The 12616-nt window shown below is 40.2% G+C and overlaps 1 long non-coding RNA gene across 1 annotated transcript in view; it reads left to right on the top strand.

Annotated features, from left to right (window-relative positions):
* LOC102151612 overlaps nucleotides 1-6535 on the top strand; it is a 70910-nt gene extending 64375 nt beyond the window's left edge. The window contains exons 6-8 of the long non-coding RNA XR_005368641.1: nucleotides 4098-4237; nucleotides 5187-5309; nucleotides 5404-6535. This is a non-coding gene — a long non-coding RNA (uncharacterized LOC102151612). The remainder of the gene's footprint in view (nucleotides 1-4097; nucleotides 4238-5186; nucleotides 5310-5403) is intronic.
* The last annotated feature ends 6081 nt before the right edge of the window (nucleotides 6536-12616 follow it).

Genomic DNA, 12616 nt, shown 5'->3' with positions numbered 1-12616 from the left:
TATACACCTAGTGAAGATAGATATCTATCATATAGCTCTATATATCTCTATATATCTATCTACTCCTAGTGAAAATAGATAGGTGTCCCTAAGATACTTAATAAATTGACTTTTGCTGCATGAAATCACTTCAAAACTTAGTGACAACACAATAACTACTTATTTAGCTCACAATTCTGTGAGTTGGCACTTTAGTTTGAGCTCAGGCCCTGTTGGTTTGAGCTGAGCTTTGCATGTTTTTATGATTAGCTTCAAAGTGTCTTCTCGCTAGTGATCTCAAGTGGCTAAGCTGCGCTACATGGTCTTTCTCTCACGCTCCAGCAGTCAGGCTTATTCATAGGGTGTCAGAGTTCTAAGGGCAGCAAGAAGCAGAAACTGAAAGGTCTCCTGAGGCCCAGGCTCAGAACTGGCACATCAATTCTAACTTTCTTGCTTGGACAAAACAAATCACAAAACCAGGCTAGAATCACAGAGTGGGAGAATAAATTCTACTTCTTGATGGGAGGATATGCAAAATATTGCACTGATATTTATAATCTGTCACACCTAGGAGTGCAATTTCTGGGGGCTTCTGGCTGGCTAATTTGGTAAAGCATACGACTCTTGATTCGTTTCTTCAAGCCCCACACTGAAGGTGGAGTTTGCTTAAAACAAAGAATGCAATTTCTGAATTATAGAATATACATATGTTCAACCTTACTAGATTTCGCAGAAACTTTTTCCAAAGGGGCTATATACTTTGTTGCCAAAAAAAAGGCAGTTTGGGGTACTGGTTAAGATCATGGACTCTGAAGCTCTATCGTTCTGTTTGAATCACAACAGTACTTCTTACAACTGTGACTTTTGCAGGTTTTTAAACATCTCTATCTCTTAGTGTTCTCATCTGTGAATGTTCTTGGTTGCAAGACCCTAGCCAATTGAGGCATACAAAGACTTTATTGGAAAGCTAATGCTTGGTTCTCATAATCAGTTGGAAGCTTGCATAACCAGGCTTAGCCTATGGGCAGGAACCAAGGCAAGAGTTGGGGGAGGTTGGCAGTAGAGAACTCAACCAAGGCCAGTTTTTGTTAGAAGAGAAATTCCAGGCACTGATCAATACCATGGGGTTCAGAATGATGCATGACTTTGTTTCACCTCTAGTAGCCCCTTCAGAAACAACTTATAATGCAGTCATTTCTCTGCTTCCATCTTACCCTACTTATAGCCATTCCACACCCAACCCAGCATTCTCTGTTTTCTAAGGAAACTTACACACTAATGCAAATTAGTTTAGCAGAGATCTGTGCCAATCTGTCTCTTATGTTTTCATTGATATTCTAACTTCGTTCTCTACCTTTCCCCTGAAAACTTGCTATTCTGGTTCTCTCTTCATTAGGTAAAAAGAGCAAAGAATCCCTAGAAACAAATATAAACTACAAGCAAACTTATGGCAGAAAGGGAAAGCTATATACTAGTAGTTAGATAGCTTGGTAGTGGCTGAGTTAAAGTAGAAATAAAAAAAGAAAAAACAACTTTGGGTAAAAAAGAATGAAAAGACCAACTCAACTGACTGACTTTTCTTATTCCCAGTTTAGGAGTTGGCCATCCTGAACTTGTGTGTGTGTACATATAAATATATATGTATATGTGTATGTATACAGAGTTTATATATGTGTGTACATATGTACATGCTATATGCACACATGCACATTGTATGCATGAAAATACACACAAAGATTATATATTACATGTGTATATGTAGATATGTATATATGTACGTGTGTATGTGTGTATTCTGTTTATTGACTGGGCTTCCTAGTTTTTGGAAGAGAAGTTGTTAAAAAAATTACTAGAAATCATACGTGAAGATAGCTGGAGATAAGTTTGGGGAAACAATGCATGAACAAGGATTTATTGAGGATCAGTTATGTGCCAGGTATCAGGGACCCAAAGTGTCACAAGGGCTCACTGAGCGGAGTATGTGATGGAGTATTCAAGAAGCGCATGGTCTGGGTGGACTTGATGGGACATAGTGAAACTAACAACTATACTTAATGGGCAGGACAAATAGGTTAAAGGAGTAATCAGAACTGACTACTCAAATTTTTCGAGCTATGAAAGACCAGGGACAATACCCAACTGATCATATAAATTTCAAAAGGTATTCTATAGATATTCCCTTACGTACGTTACATACCAGGGACTCATTTGCATGAGAATATCTGTATCACACAAGGAGTCTGAAATGAAGAAAATCCTCTATATTTAAGCATTAAGCAAAATTCACCCCAGAATGATCCATATTACTTCAGGTATTTAGTTGCACTCGGCATATATGACTCTTGCTAAGGCTAGGAAGCATCAGTGTCTGCCCTGAGTAGGTGCCAGAGTCATCCCTCTGTCCTCATGAAGGAGCCGCTACTGGTCCAGTCCCTGGCTGTATTTTTTTCTTACACTTACCTCTTCCAAGAACTGTTCACTTTCTCCTCTGACGATTCTTCATCCACTAGTTGGTGTTGGAAAAGAACTAAATGACATTAATTGTGTTTCTCACAAACAAATGCCTTTTCAGAGGACCATAAAATAGCAGGTGCAGCGTCACTGGAGCAATTCCTTCAGATGGCTGTTTTGAGTTTGAATTAGTCTTGAGTTTGGGTTAGTAATGCAACCAGGCAGATTGCATGAGACTTCACTCATGAAACTGCTTTCCTTAAAGAGACAATAACTGGGAAGATGTTCTCATCTACAGCTGTGAAAATCAGGACTATCAGTAAGATATTTGTTACTGACACATTAGGTGTGGGGCTGGGGGAGAGACAGCCTTCCTGCCCCCCCGGAATCTTACAGGGGCTGCTATGGACACCCAGTGCTGTGAGCTCTTACAAACATGGGGTAGCCACAACTGTGAGACTTTGCTGGAAAAACAGGCATGAAATCAGAATCCTAATTCTCGAAAAAGGCTCTATTGTTGCTCCATCCATGAAGCAGGCTATTAAAACTAGCTCCTTCAGTGGCCAGAGAGAGTTGAAATTTCTTTCCCTTCCAACTTAGCTGATGACCAAGAACACTAAAATTCTGAGGGGTATAAACAGCAAATAGTTAATTAAAATCACATTGATCCTTTGCAGATCTGTGAAGAGGGGCAAACTGTCTTTAAAATCACACCTCATGTTTGACACAGACTCTTTAACCACACTTGAATCCTGAGATGTTGAGAAACTGATGTGGGCTCAGTCTTTGTTTACTTGTTTATAAAATAGAGCTAACAGCGTCTTCTCATTTATTGTGAGCATTAAATAAGGTGTCATGTGTAAAGTGCCCTGAATTTGGCAAATGCTCAAATTACATTTATATTCTTATTTACGTGTGACTATCTATATCAAAGATGGAGTCTGAAAGTGACTCCCTTTCCACCCAATCCCTGCCCCTCCTTCCTGTGTCTTATTATTTCTACACTGTTCTCAGTATTTGAATATTCCTTCCCTGTACCCCTTTTCCTCAGTCATGTGTACTTCATCACAAATGGAGTCATCTTTGCTCTTCCAAAGCTACATGGTATGCATGTTGTCAAAGAATAAAATGAAATCAGAGGTCTTTTTGTTTTGTTTTGTTTTATCTCAATCAATATACTTCCCAGATAAAGGCTGGCATCAATGAAGCAGCTCTCCAAATCATTCTACGAAGAGTAGAAGTGATGGTGGTAGTTGTGATGTGCTAAAAAAATGGGGTGTGGCTTAGGGGAGGTTCATGGTGCTTATGCTAATTCAGAACTCTAGACACAACAGTATGGTTCATAAGTCTCTCCATGGTTGCATAAAATGAGTCCTATAATTCATAGGTCAGGAAATGTCTTCATTTGGGTCCAAGAAGGGTATGGTTTTCTGGTCCTAACTTAAAATTCAAAATTATTTAGCATCATTAGCTAAAATGAGCCATGGTGAACACAACATTTGGTTTCCATATATTCTAGACAAGGTCTGCTGTACATGGAACATATTAGGGCTGAGACTATAGTGATCAGGAGCCAGGTGCCAGGGAGAAAGATTTAAGAAGGCTCTCACTCTTAGAGTATGATTTGGCACCCAGAAGCAAGTGACTCCTTGTGTACTCTGTCCTAGGCTTCCCACTTGACTCTCAGGCCTTAGACCTGCTTTGAATACAACTGCAGGGACATTGGACTTTACCAAGTAGAAAAAGAAGACATTTCTCTTGCTGGGCTGGGACACATTTAGGGAAGGACCCTGGGCCATGCAGAGAGGTAAGTGGGAAAGGAAGAGGGACATAGGTTTTCATAGATTCCTGCATTGGGGGTAGACACTATGCAAAGAGGCTTGTGTAGACCATCTCATTTCATCTTCACAGTATCCCTGTCAGGGGGAAATTTTATCTCCATTAAAAGTTGAGGAAACTGAACTTTAAAAACAGAGCTAGTTGGGATGGCTAGGTAGCTCAGGTGGTTAAACGTCTGCCTTCAGCTCAGGTCATGATCCCTGGGTCCTTGGATCCAGCCCTGCACTGGCCCCCTGCTCAACCAGGTGGTATGCTCCTTCCTCTCCCTCTGCACCTCCCCTGCTCATTCTCTCTCTCTCTCTCTCTCTCTCTCAAATTAATAAATAAAAATAAAAATAAATAAAAACAGAACTAGCAAAAGGCAGAGCTGGGATTTAAAGCCAGGTATCTCAGGTTCTGTATCTGAGAACAGATACAGATAGGACCAATTACAGTGGCCAAAGGAAATGTATGTTCTGATTGGCCAGGCCTGAGTTACATTCCTACTGCTAGAGCTGCAGGGGGTATCAGACCACCCAAGCTACATGGTCTGAAGATGCAGGGGTTAGTTCTCCTTTGTGTTAACAGAAGATGAGTGAATGACAAAGAGGCAAAATCTGGAGCTGGTACTGCAGACTCCTAAAGCTGGTGCCATTAATAAGATCCCAAAAGATCAAGTAAAAGAAGACCACTGGGGAAATATACTTGAAGCTTAGGAATTGTAGCAAAACCTCCCTAATGTTGTAGGCTTGTGCACAATTAGGGCAGAGAAGAGACAATGGAATATAACCTCCTAAGTGCGGCATGGTGATGTAATTGAATCAGGCTTAGAGACAAAAATAAATTGCTCTCACGTTTCATCAGTCGCCAGAGAGCTAGGATGTAATATAAATGTTGACCTAGAGATAAAATATATATCTGATGGAAAGTCATCTCAGTTTCATTTCAGGATCATGTTACAATAAATTCGCCAGGTGGCCAATTGGATGTGACACATCGGGTGGAAATTCCATGGATGTTCTATGGGTGTTTCAGGGTGCACTGTACCCACCCAGTAGCAGGTGAGGAGCGAAACCCCTACCTCACCAGCTCAGCATGCCTACACCAAACTTCCAACTGCCAGCTCCTGCATTTCTTTTGCTTTCTTTGGTATAGGAGACTCACTCACCATACGTGGCAGACCAGATGAGCCAGAGGAGTATGTCTATGCCTCTGCCACCGCCAGCCTTCACCAGTGACTGAGGGAAATAGATGTCTGAGCATCCCCAGATCCCTTGCCCTCTGTGTAGTAATATATTTCACTCACTTCCCAGGGGGATGAAGTTTCAGTCATCCACAGCAGTACCTGGCTTGATAACGCACCCTATATTATTTGTGTCCTCTTCTCTTTCCCACTTCACTCCCCTGCTGTTCTTCACATCCCAAAAAAAACTATTTGTACTCAAGCCCTTGCTTCAGGATATGCTCTTGGAGAAACACAAAGACTGAAGTTGGGAATTGCTGCTAGTGAAGATGTGAACCTGCGAGTCGGAGGTTAGGTAATGCTCAAGGACCAGAAAAGTAACCTCAGTGTTTCATTCAGCTCAGGGCTCCTATGTTTGCCTCAGGGAGCTAAGATGTGATTGCCCAGAATTCCAAAGGAGACTCTTTCAAGTGAAGGGATTGAAAAATTCTGTACTGCCTTGGAGCCATTGAGAAGATGCCAGAGAATCTCAACAGTGGAAGTCAAGACAACTTCAGCTTCAACTCTGACGCTCTTCACTTTACCCTTTATATCACCTGCAGTGACATTTCTTCTCTCCTTGTTGTGCTGGTGATTCTGGTTTTCCCTGTCTGAAGAATATTTGTTTCCTTCTTAGCCATGTAAAATCCTCTTTTAAAACTCAGCAACTTGGTCCTTCCAGAGCAGTGCATGCTTTCTGAGCAATAGCACCTCCATAGTGTACTGACCGATAATGTTGTACCCCTACTCTCTCCAAATGTTCCTGCCCCCAGCCTGTGAAATTCAGGAGGGCAGGAGCTGTGTTCATCCCCAAATCCTTGCCATCATCACAGGCATTTAGTATACCTCACTAAATATTCAAAGTGAAAGAGAGAAGAAGGAGGTGCAGCAGAAGAGTTAAAGTATCCTAGCAGCCTGCAAAAGTACCAGCAAGTAAGTACCACTAGAAGAAGAAGGAATTGCGCACTTACCCTTGTAATGAGCTTGGCAACATGATAGAAGAGAAAACCTTTTTTGCTCATATTGTTGGTGGCATATGCATTGGGAATCATGGGGAAGTTTTAGGGGTGGGGGTAAAAAGCAGCAAGAACACAACATCTGTCTAGGAAAGAGCAAGTGGTTCAGCTTGGCTGGGTGTGGGTGAAGTCAAGAGGAGAGGGGGATGATCCTGGGTGTTCTAGGTCTTGAGGCATGGACCATGCACTGTCAGCAGCCATCAAGTAGGAGTATGTAAGAAATGCACAATTCAGACACACCAAAACAGAATCTTCATTTTAATAAGATTCCCAAGTGACTCCAGTCCTCTAAGCGCATTAACTATTGAGAAGCACTAGGGAGTCACTGCAGACTGGGGAAGCAGGATGAGCTCAGTCAGCCAGAGTAAACAAGGTCTTCTCCATCATCTAGGCAAACAGCACATTTGAAATTACCGACAGCCCTAAGCTTCTGCTCTCCATTTCTCTTCCTAATAAAGCCAGAGATGAACTTCACTACATACTGTCAACAGCTTGCTTTGTCACCTCCTTCCCTTTACAGATGGCTTTTGTGTGGGAAGCTATTTGACAGAAGAGAATAGAGCCGCACAGTAGAGTGTCTTTTGAGTGTAAGGAGAAGCATGTCTCTTCTCATTACGTCCTTCCTCTACCCCCGCCTCCCTGTCTTCTTCCTTTCCTCATCATATGCATGGAGATGACTCCTTGCATTCCAGGGATCTGGAGAGGCTAAGGCTCAGATGAAATTAATAAAAAGTGTATCAAAAGAAAAAAATCCAGATCGACTTATCGTTTGGTACTTCAAATGTTTAAATTTCTGTTCTTGTTTCAGAGACTAGGCTGACACCATAAAAAGTTCTAACATTGCATTTTTAGAGTAACAATTATTTCAAAGCATTGTTTTAAAAATTTGCTTTAGTGTTGTCCGAAATCTAAACTTCTTCTTGGCTTCCTCTCATTCTTGGGAAATTACTACCTTTCCAGCTGTCTTACACATGGGCAAGGAAATGCCTCAGAAAATTTACCAGAGGCAAAATATCAGATAATATTATGGCAATATCTTGACATATTTTTTACACAGTTGTGTTAATCAGAGAGCTCATGTAGCATCTCAATGTGACCAAATAGCAGTTACAATTTGGTTGTTTTGGTGGCTACCTGCATAATGTCAAGCATGTCTGCAAAGCGCTTTTTCTTGGCAGCATTAAAAAAACTATTACTTCACTCTGTATTTGTCAAAATAGCTTTGGGCTATATCTGTAGGAAGCCAGCTATAAGTCAATTATCCAGCTACCAGGAAACAGATATACACACTTGGATCTGAGTAATTGAATTCCTCAATTTGCATCCAGATGTTTCTGTGTGGAAGCTGCCTATGACCAGGAAATATATGCAATGTAGATCGATAATAACTTGACAAGATAGTGTTATTTTAAACGTATAGTTTCCTATGTACTGCACCCATAAGAACTGATATTCATTGTTCAATATCTTGCACATAGTAGGTGCTCAGTGGCATTATTGGGGTGTGGGCATAAAGATAGCAGGTTTGAAAATGGTACATCTATCAGCCAGTCTTTATATCCATTCAGTGCTTTTCTTTGAATAGCCTGCATTGATTTGAGTACATATAACTATTGTGTGACTTGATTTTAAGTGCCTTTAAACTAAATAATGAATGATCTATGGGAATATTCAAATGAGATTCAGTTGAAGAGCATTAATGCTGATAATAGAAGAATTAATTAAGTAATGGGAACTATCTTTGCCACTAATTCAATGACATAGACTTGGGCTGATTACCCTATTTGAACATATTGCCAGAATTTCTCTTTTAATGCAAGGAGACTTCTCTATTCTGAAATAGAGGAACTGTTTCTGATTCAAACTAGACAAGAGTAGTTTGTGTTTGTAAAGGGGATTGGATTCATGAAGGAGATGCTGAGTGAATCCTCTCAAGAGGGGCAGCATTTCTGGATGGAACTCTGGGTGGCTGAAGGGGTGTCAATGTCTGGCCAAGCAAAGAAGATAAGAGTGTTGAGTTCAGTATTATGCAGTAGAAGGAAATGAAAATTCATTAGATCCCTTCTCTGGTGGGTTGGAGTTTGTCGAACTACAAATGAAGCCCTTTTTCCTGGGTACATATACTATTAATTAATCAAAACCCTTAATTAAGCTTATATTTATATCTAAGAGGGAAAAGGAAGCACACAGGCTTTGAGTGAGACAGACCAGGTTTCTAACCACATCCCAGGCATGATTTCTCTAACACAATTTCTCTAAGCCTCTGTTTGCTTGTTTGTAAAGTAGGGTTGTTGCAAAGACTAAATGAGATAACGTACACAAACATCTGTCACAACAAATGCTGGCAGATGGCAATAGCTGTCCCGATATTTGCTCCCAAAAAGGAAACTTCTAGGATTTGTGTGACATTGTAATTATAAATACATATTTGGTCATTCAGATGACCAAGCTATATTTCTCATATGTTTTTGGTCTTCCTCTAGGGTTCCTGACTCCTAAAATCCTTGGAAGTTCCTGTGATAAAGACAATAAAGAGGTCTTTTGCTGTGTTAATGAAGGTGACTTTTGGACCCCACTCAAGGATGGTAGCTGGTGGCCTGGAGAACCAACCAGGTCACTAGAGAGTTGGAACTTCCAGTCCCACCCTCTCCCCCACCTCCTGGGAGGAGAGGAAGGGCTAGAGATTGAATCAGCCAATGGCCAATGATTTAGTCAATCATGACTATGCAATGAAGCCTCCATAAAAAACCAAAAGGACTAGGTTGACAGTGCTTTTGGGGTGGTGAACAAGTAGAGATGTGGGGAGAATGGCACATCTGCTCCACACTCTTTCCCCCCATTTCACCCCATGGATCCCTTTGTCTGGCTGTTGATTTGTCTCTTTTATAATATCCTTTAATAAACAGGTCAATGTAAATAGTTGTTTGAGTTCTGTGCACCTCTCTAGCAAATTAATTGAGTTTAAAGAGGAGATTGTTGGAACTTATAGTCTGTAGACTGTCAGTCAGAAGTACAGTTCACAATATGCTGAGGCTTGTGACTGGCATCTGAGGTGATCAGTAAGGGATGCTCTTAGAGGACTGAACACTTAACTTGTGGAATATGGTGTTTTCTAGAAGTAGATAGCATTCTCAGACAGCCTGCTGGTGTTTGAGAGAATTGCTTGGAAATTGGATCTGGAAAACCCTGAAGGAATTTGCACTAAAACTACATATATCTTTAACATTTTCCTAGGAAACCTATCTAGTGTCCTTCTTTTTTCATTTCCTTATCTATAAAATATGGAAAATAGTAGCACCTATTTTATAGAATTATTTTTAGAAATCACTGAGAAATACATATAAGCAATGATGACAATGTTAGGAACATAGTAAGTGATTGGTGATATTGGGTATTTTAATTACTTTACATATTTCTGACAACCTCAGCCATACGAAAATTGATATGAACACCCAGAAATGATAATAACAATAGTTGCCATTAATTTAGTGTCTGCCATGTTTGAGACACCACCTTAAACACAGCAAATATATTTCAATTTGATCTTCACAATCACACAAGAGAGGTGTTATTCCCAATTTACATGAGTGAAAACTGGGGCTCAGAATAGTTATGTAATTTATCTGAATCTATAGAACTGGATAAGTTAAAGTGACAAAGTTGAGATTTCTAATTCCAGAGCCAGTGTTCTTTCTGCTATACCATGGCAGACAGAGCTATTTCAAGACTTAAGTGTGACTCTGGATAAGGAACACCATGACTTATGCATACTCTGCATTGTAAGTGAAGGGTAGCAGATAATTTCTGGAAAGAATTTTTTTTTAAGATTTTATTTATTTATTTATTTATTTATTTATTTATTTATTTATTCATTCATGAGAGACACACAGAGAGAGGCAGAGATATAGGCAGAGGGAAAAGCAGGATTCCTCCAAGGAGCCCGATGTGGGACTCGATCCTGGGACTCCGGGATCACACCCTGAGCCAAAGGCAGATGCTAAACTACTGAGACACCCAGGCGTCCTGGGAAAGAATATTTTAAAATACAACAGAGAAGGAAATTAGTTCTGTGTATGTAGAAGGTCTGTGTGGGAGGCTGGGATTGGTGAGGACAAGCACAGGGGAAGACAAAGGAAGAGCTGAGAATTCTGAAAATGAACTTGGCTTGTATATAATAATACTGGACTGAATATATCATGGTATTTCTGTGCCCTTCAAATGGTAGCATAGCTTAGTGATTAAAAGGATGCTCTGGAATACTGTGGGAACTCACCTGAATTCAATTTTAGCTTTGTCTCTCACAGTGGTATATTCTTGAACATGTTATTTAACCTCAGCTTCCTTTTCTATAAAATGGGAATAGAACCCTAACCATCATTAGTATTACCTCAGTAAATATCACCTACCTCGTTTCTTCTAAGAAACTCTTATTTAACTGGTCTGGCATGGAACTCAAGCATTGGCATTTTTAAAAACTTCCTGAAGTGATTCAAATATGCAGTCAGGGTTAACACCATCAGTTGAGCATTAGAATATAAGCTCTTTGCAGATAAGACCATCTTTTTTTTTTTTTTTCCATTGTTATGGCCCCAGTGTAGTTCATTGCCCAGAAGACAAGTACTCAATAAAAGTCTGATGAATAATCAAAAGACGAATGCATGATTGGGCTTAGATTCAAATCTGAGGTTTGATTCTACTTCCAGTGCTCACTCTATACTCTATGATGCCACTTCTTGGATATTGTTATATGACTGCTATTCTCCTTGAACAAGATTGTTCACCCTCAGTTCTTCAGATAACCCAAACCAAAAATATGAATTTGTTAACTCATCAAATTGAGAAATCCAAGGATAGCCCAGCTTCAGGCATGGGAGGATTCCAGAGCACAGATAACAGCATCACAGCTCCGTTTCTCTCTCTTCTTCTCTTGGCTTCTTTTCTCCACTTGACTTCTTCCTCAGATGGGCTGGGCTGTTCCCTTGGGGTGTCATAATGGCATCCCCTGTGTCTGCTTAGCTCAGGGCTCTGTGTAGCTGTTCCATCCTTGGAGATTGAGATAGGAGCTTAAAGACCATGGACTGATGCCTCAAAGAGAATCAGAGTTCTACTATCAAAGAAGAATGATGGCCTCTTGACTACCAAATCCAACAAAATAAATGGAAATGTCCAGAATTTGGCTATCTGTATGGTTTCTAGGAGAAATGTAATCATTGTAAGAGAAGTCTACCTATCTTCTGTGGAGACCTACTTCCACAGGCAGTATACCAATTGTGTTGCACAATAACAAATGGTTGTTCCTTGTGGTAAATCACTTTCATTAGTGTCCTTGGTATCTGACCCATTCTCTCATCCTAAAAACCATCACCTTTAATTATACTATATTGCCTGTCACCTAGACTGGTCATTCTCAAAATAATCCAGGGTGATTTTGTCCCTCAGAAAATAGTAGGCCATGTCTAGAAACATTTTTAGTTGTCACACTTTAGGGGATGGATGCTACTGGCATCTAGTGGGTAGAGCCCAGGGATGCTGCTAAACATCCTACACTGCATTAAATAGCCACCTACAGTAAAGATTTACCAGCCCAAAATGTTAATGGTGCCGAGGTTGAGAAATCATGAACTAAATAATCATAATAGCTTCCTAAAAGTTCTCTGTACCTTTTTTCTCTTTTCTTTCTCCAGTCTTTCCACTTCTGACCCTGTGAATTGATTTTTATACAGCACAAATCTAATATTACTATCCTTCTACTTAAGAAACATGCAATTCGTCATGGTGACAGAAACTACAAATTCTTCACTATGGTTCAATTCCTTTGAAAATCTGGCTCCAGCTGACCTTTCAAACCTTCCTTTTCCTATGACCCGCATATCCAAAATACACTTAACTTCCCCCAGATATTTTCTTTCTCTTGTGGAGCAATGTATACATGTACCCTTGATGACACCAAGCTTTCCTTTCTTTTATGTCTTTATGATGGTTCTCCATATCTGTATTGCTGTTCCCACTTTCACTTCTCACTTTTCTGTTACTCATGTGTTCATGCATTGGATATTATTGAATGGCTTCCATTTGCCAGGTACTGTAGTAACCATGAAGATACAGTGGTGGATAAGTCACCTTTAGTTCC

Source organism: Canis lupus, chromosome 13, assembly GCF_011100685.1.
Source record: "Canis lupus familiaris isolate Mischka breed German Shepherd chromosome 13, alternate assembly UU_Cfam_GSD_1.0, whole genome shotgun sequence".
NCBI classification, from domain to species: domain Eukaryota; kingdom Metazoa; phylum Chordata; class Mammalia; order Carnivora; family Canidae; genus Canis; species Canis lupus.
This window is presented reverse-complemented; position numbering and strand designations above follow the sequence as displayed.